The 6,920-nt window shown below is 35.3% G+C and overlaps 1 pseudogene; it reads right to left on the bottom strand.

Moving 5' to 3' along the window:
- Nucleotides 1-1,808: 1,808 nt before the first annotated feature.
- Nucleotides 1,809-4,245, bottom strand: LOC123534600 (complement C1q-like protein 2; annotated as a pseudogene).
- Nucleotides 4,246-6,920: the final 2,675 nt, after the last annotated feature.

Below are 6,920 nucleotides of genomic sequence, written 5' to 3'. Positions count from 1 at the left end.
CTGGTAAACAGTTAAAGGAAAATTGTTACGAAAACATGGTATTAAAAAATATTCAAAATAAGTTACTAAAACATAACACCAGAAATAGGTCTATGAGGTGTTTGTCTTTTATATGACAACGTTGCAGCCCACAAAAGCGAAATTATCCAAAATTGTTCGAAAGATGAAACAATTGTCCAGCGTCCACATCCACCTTTTTCCTCAGATTTGATTTCTTTTAGCTTATATCTATTCCCAAGACTGAAAAAAATGTATGTTGGCTGGGAGACGTTAGAAAAATAAAAGCGCCCTTGGGTCCGCCATTTATCATTGTCACCAGAGTATGACTGCTGAAGACTACAAGGACGCCTTTAGAAATTGGATATCATGGTAAGAGCGCAGGGAGATTAATTTAAAGTGATGAAATAACAAAAAATACGCTCTTATACACAGCTAAAATTTCCTGATTTAATTTTTCAGTCGATACTTTTTCCTGTATTTGGACAATTTACATTGAAAAATGTCCAACTTTTCCCAAATCCTAGAGAAAAAAAACTTGGAACCGAAGACATTAAAACGGACTATGATTGCTAGTAAAACGCATTTGATGTCTGCAATATAGTATTCATAACAGCTGCATGTTCATACTATCTATGATTGAAAAGTTTATGTTGGAGCTTGGAAGTGTTGTGACCGGGTGATAATTTTGTTAGCGTTCGCATCAAAATGTCTCGAGGTGATATGCCTGCTGGAGCCGCTGTGGTGCGTTTTTAATCAAGACACTTTGCTACTTCTACCTCGGTCGACCCAGATTAAAATGGGTACCAGTAATTTGATGGGGGATTAAGTAAAGTATGTTATATTTATATTTAAAATTATGAAGATTAATTTCCATCGCCGAACCGTAAATGTTTACTGTTCAATGTAAGATATTATACATGCCATAAGAACACACTATATATTGCCTTGATAGCTTTACGCTGGCTCGAACCAGCAAATCCTGCTTGTAAGTCAGATGGTCCTAGTGCCGACTAAACTATTAACACACTCATACCTCGTGGCTAGAAATCAATTTACATAATGGCTCGATGTCGTATTTTAATGTATACATTAGCCTGATATCACAGGAAGAGAATTTCACTTTCGGGCTAGCAAAATTTGGAAGTTTAGATACTAATCGGTCTTATAAGTCTATGTATTAAATTTAGCTTTATCATGTTAGTACTTTTAATCATGTACAATCTTATTAACAGGGCAATAATTAAGATAATAATGCATAACTTATCGATCAAAATAACAAATATATGGCTACTTTCCTTTCTCGTGAGCAAGAAAAAAAAAGAGAAACAATGGGAACTCAACAGGTCGCCTAACACGACAAAAGAAATGAAAATGTAGCAGGTTCGGATTGATTGGCCCTGTTCACTGACAGCACTGGAAATACATGTTACCACCCACATCCTCTAGCCCTGTGCAGAAATCAGCATTTGCACATATAACAATGCTAAAATACAAATAAGAGACCCCACAGATGTGTTCATACGGTGATGTACATGAAATCTTCAATGATACACTGCAGCGCAATTCCATGAAAAGCGGTGCATGGCCCCCAGGTTATATACTGGAGAAAACAAAGGGCAGAGTCAAACAGAAGGGATCTAATTACAATGTTCACGTACTGGTGTTGTAAACTAGTATTACCAGTATGTGAAAATTGTATAATTCAGTACAAAGCAGACATTTCCTAGGTTTAACAGTAACAGGGAAAATGTTACCAACATATCTTATATCTTTGGAAAAGAGACACAGAGGCACATAAAATAGTTAGAAATGACTTTTATTTGCAAACGATTTCGCTTTAACAAAGAACTAAACACAGATATTTTTTATCTTAAGTATGGCTTAATTTTTATTTGCGTCAAATTTTAAAAAGAAATATTTCACATATCATGGGAGAAAACAAATGTATAAATATGTATATCCCTCACTATTAGCAACTGAACCTCGATATCTCTGTGCAATCCCAAGTTCCAAATTTGTCGGCATGTACATATTATTTCCTTCTTGCCTGCTTGATTCAATGTAAAACAGAAGAAAACACTGCACAGAAATGTAACGTATATGATAACTACGAAATAAATGGAAGAAAATCAACATTCAATTCATTTGATAACAGGTTAACCACTTGTCTGGAATTTGCCATCCTGAAAAGGTTCAGGGAGGATTAATGTTATAGAATATATCAATTTGTGAACATCATGCATGTGGACATAATTTCTATTTGTGTCTGTGTCATTCTGAAGATATAACAAACAGTATGATGATGCGATAAAATTACTGATCCGTAATTACAAGCAGAAATTGCCGTGCAATTAAGTAATAACAATAGACAATTTCCGTGCGATTACGTAATGACAATCGGCAATTTCCGTGCGATAACGTAATGACAGTCGGCAATTTCCGTGCGATTACCTAATAACAATTAACATTTTCCGTGCGATTACGTAATGACAATCGACAATTTCCGTGCGATTACGTAATAACAATCGACAACTTCCGTGCGATTACGATATAACAATCGATAAATTTCGTGCGGATACGTAATGAAAATTGGGATTTAAGTGAGGTTACTTACTGACAATCGGCACATCGCCAGACTTTCACTAAAAAACTGACAGCTTCCTAGTCAACTCTTTACGTTTATAGTTGTATTTTTTAACAAATACAAACATGTCAATAAAAATTATTAAAAGCAATGTGAGATACACAAGAATGATGTAGCCAATATTTAAACTGTTATAACATTACTTGTGTTGACATATATTTTACAAGCACCATTTATAACGTTTATATGGCTGTAAGATAGGGGTATGATTAAAATGGAAGAGCTTGTCATTGGAAGCATCTTCGGCAATTGGCAATGTTAAATTTCTGGCCTTTCTAAATAGCCACTGAAAGATGACCATGATTCCACTGTTGTTGCGCCTCCACTGCAATTTTCTACCGTTATGACATCTCCAACTTTCAGTTTGAGATACACCGAGTTGGAAACCCCGTAACTACCAGCGTCTGCCCCATTGGACCCATCCTGAGGATCAATGTATGCTCTCACTTTACCAGATCCGTTCAGATAAATATGACATCCAGAGGTGTCAATGCTGGAGGACCTCTTTTTGATGATGTGTAAACTAAAATAGTAAAGTCCGTTGATAGAACATGTGAACCTGCCTGTTGATGTATCATAAGATTTCCCTTCGTTAGTTACAACAGTAGTGAAAGTCAGGCAGTTATAGCAGCACCGTTCGAAGGGGACGTCACCGTGAATGCTACGATGTCACCTGAAACACATAAGAATTTATATTGAATGCTTTAGCTAGTTTTACATGAACAAGCACAGAATAAATTGATCTTAATTGAAATAGCACGTTCAAAATTATTTTTCTCAGAAAGAAAGGTTGTGCAACTTAACTGAACTTCGCTCAGTTACGAGTGTTTACAAAAAGTACTACATCATTGCTCAATTCAAACAATCCTGTACCATAAAGATATTGAAATTCATTGGAATTAAGAATTAAGAGGAAAAAGACTCATACTGAGCTAAAGCCGGCACTGGCACCAGACTAGAAAAATATGTGTACATGTTATAACCTACCTCTAGGTATACTATAAGAGCCACGGTCATGAACGGGAAAATATACTAACCTATTTCAATCGCACATTTCTCACCTAAAACGTACATTTCGGTAAATGGGTACTACGCATAACGAACACGTGGTTTCACGTGCAAAATTTTAACGGCTATTGTCTTGTTTAAAATGATTACTTATATGAAACGCTGTCAAAATGGTTACGTTTCAGGGAAGTTTAAACAGTCCCATACAAAGGTTTTACCTTTCTGTGCTGATTTCTTTTCTTGAAGAGCGTCATCCAGTTTAGTCTTTGCATCGTCCAGAATTCCAAGAATTTCTGCAGTAAAGTTTTGTTGTTTCCTCACTTCTTCAGCGGTTCTCTCTCTGTTTCAGAATCAAATAGTTTTCCTCGTTCGACCTTTTCCTTTTCTTGGTTTGCCTTCAACTCATTAATAAATTCTTCGAATTTCTGAACTTTATCCTCAATTTTCAATAATTTCAGCAACATTTTTCTCGTCATAATCAAACTTAGAGTAGCATTTGGGCTCTCCAATATCCCCACTGGCGATACGAACGTAACACAATATCACAACGATACAAATATTCGCCAACATCTTTTTCTGCTGTTTCAACGACCGTTTGCATTCAATGAATAACTGGAGGTAATGTAAAGTTTATCATTCAGATGAATAGGAAACTACTGGGGTGTTCAAAATGTTTCTTGATTCATACGCCTCGAAAGAAATAAGATTCATAGAGCCATTTTGTCTTGACTGAGCGACTAGGATAGGGAAGTAAAATTTTAAAAATGCCTCCAGAGAGAGTTTTCTTCTATTAAGCACTTAGTGAGCACACATAAGTGTAAATGACCGGAAGTTGCAATTCTTAGGCAAATCTATCCATCTTCCTTAACCGTTTAACTCTATACATGGACGTAGGTACTTATCCGTTACTCGACCAAAATCTGATCAACTACTTTTAACTTTTGTTTTTTTTCTAATAACTAACACAGAGACTTAAAGAAACGTTTGTTTTATTTAGCTGTTTTTTAAAAATTACGGAAATGTCCGAAAAAAGTGAATCATGATCCCGTTTTGTCTAATCCAGTTTTGTTTTATCTGTTAAGGGATGAAAAAGACATTTCGGGAACTACTTAAGGTAGTTCTGCACGCTTGGTAAACCGGAAGTGATGGCGTAACGTCATTTATCCGGATAACGTAGAAAAAAGCCTAGGTTCGGCGTAAGGAAATGAAAATCACTTTATGAATTAATGGCTACCCGTGAGTAAATTTATTACAATGAAATCGTTACTATCTTTCTAAAGTTAAAATGTTATATTGATACATGTGACACGTTAAATAATTCAAAATAATGGCTTAAAACCAGCTTGAAATGTGTTGATCACTTTGATCCTGGATCTTTGATCCGTTCCATCAACGGTCACCAGCTGAACTTTAAGATCTAAGATAGCACATTTTTAACATCCCTTTCAGTGTTGTTAAATTTGAAAAGTAAATGATGTTTTCAATTGGCACACTCACAATTTTAATCACGGATACTGCAGATGGTTTCTGGAATTTTGGCATATGTATAATATATAACCTGGCAAGAAATTTCCCTTTTTTCTTCTTCGTAAATAACTCCGGATAATTCTTGGAAATTGAAAAAAAAAATGAAAGTAAGAATAGGATCTGGCACATTCTCACATGTTTACTTTGTAAATTATTCAAAATGATTGCGCAATCGAACTTTTAAATTGTGAGTTACAAGTATAGGTCTATAGTTTCTTTGTTGTATGCAAGACACCGTTTGTACATCGTAGGTGCATTCATCTGAATACCCGTTTAAACTTTTAACCCTTATCTGCCTTTGCAACCTTTGCAGTCTGATCAAGATCTGCACTGTTCACAATTCAGTAGGTATTTAGCGGAATAACGTGCTTTCTGTTGTTAATGGTGTTAGTCAACATGGCAAAAGAACGTACTTTCATAAAGCAATTGTTGAAAAAACATATATTAGCCTTTAATTATTTATAATTATGAATGTCAGATTCATCTATGTCGGACACAGAAACTTTATGAGATACACAATTGCAAGTACAAAGAAGAGATAGATATAAAATAAATTTAAAGATAGAGTTATCGTTATTGTACACTGCTGTACTAAAAGGTGGATAACTAGAAACGTATTTAAGGAAAATTATTTCATTGCCATATAATTTTTTAATTAAATCAAGCTATACATTACATTCTTCGAAGGATATAAAGTTATTGCCTAAAACGGAAAACCTGTCAAAAAGGGAGGTAATTCTAAAATTGCTTAGAGTTATGACTCTTGGGCACAATTCTTCCTCTTATTGCAATATATTATTGTGCAATTCAATATTTGAACCGCGTCATGAGAAGACCAACATAGTGGCTTTGCGACCAGCATGGATCCAGACAAGCCTGCGCATCCGCTAACGGTTTCTCTAATTGCAATAGGCTTTGAAAGCGAACCGCGCAGTCTGATCTGGATCCATGCTGGTCGCAAAGCCACTATTTTGGTTTTCTCACGGCGCGGCTCATTTCATTCCTTACAATAAAGTCATCATAACTTGTTTTGTGGGGTATAAATTGCTTGTAACTGCAGCCCGTAGGAAAAGTATACGTGCGAGGTTTTAGAGAGCCTGTTTTATTTGTCCTCCGTAAGAGTACAACGGCGGGGATGTCGAACAATTATTATTTTAGGCGTTACCGTTCTAAGCAGAAAGGTATGACGGGTACTAGCAGGATTTTAGGCTAAATATGAAATTAACCAGCAGGATTTAAATATGAAATTAGAGGTAATTTAGATGTACGGACCTAGGAATATTCTGAATACCACACTGGTTCCAATTAAAAGGATTATAGAAATCACTTTAAAGAAGAAGAAGAAGCTGAAGAAGAAGAAGGAGAAAAGGAGAAAAAAAGAAGATTTTATTTCAAATTCAGCCGGCTAAAGAATACATATACAATATGCAAAGAAACAACTATAGTAGCCAAAATAAGACAGAAACTCATAAATTATAATGCGCTGCTAGTGCACAAAGGCGCTTAGTTGCATTTTATACATTTTTATCAAACACTTAAAATAAAGATTAAACAGTTTCACCACAAATAACGAAGCTCTTGAAACGTTGCTCAACGTTTGAATGTGTTTCGGAACATACCCTTTAGCGCTTTTTGACCACTAGCAGTAAATGACATTTTAAGACTTGTATGTGATATAAATTATGGTATAGTTATTATCATTATTGCCATTATCCTCCATACTCTATCATTGTTTCATTAG

The sequence above is a fragment of the Mercenaria mercenaria genome, chromosome 12 (assembly GCF_021730395.1).
Source record: "Mercenaria mercenaria strain notata chromosome 12, MADL_Memer_1, whole genome shotgun sequence".
Lineage (NCBI taxonomy): Eukaryota > Metazoa > Mollusca > Bivalvia > Venerida > Veneridae > Mercenaria > Mercenaria mercenaria.
The sequence above is the reverse complement of the archived record's forward strand: the minus strand, read 5'-3'. Positions and strand labels throughout refer to the sequence as shown.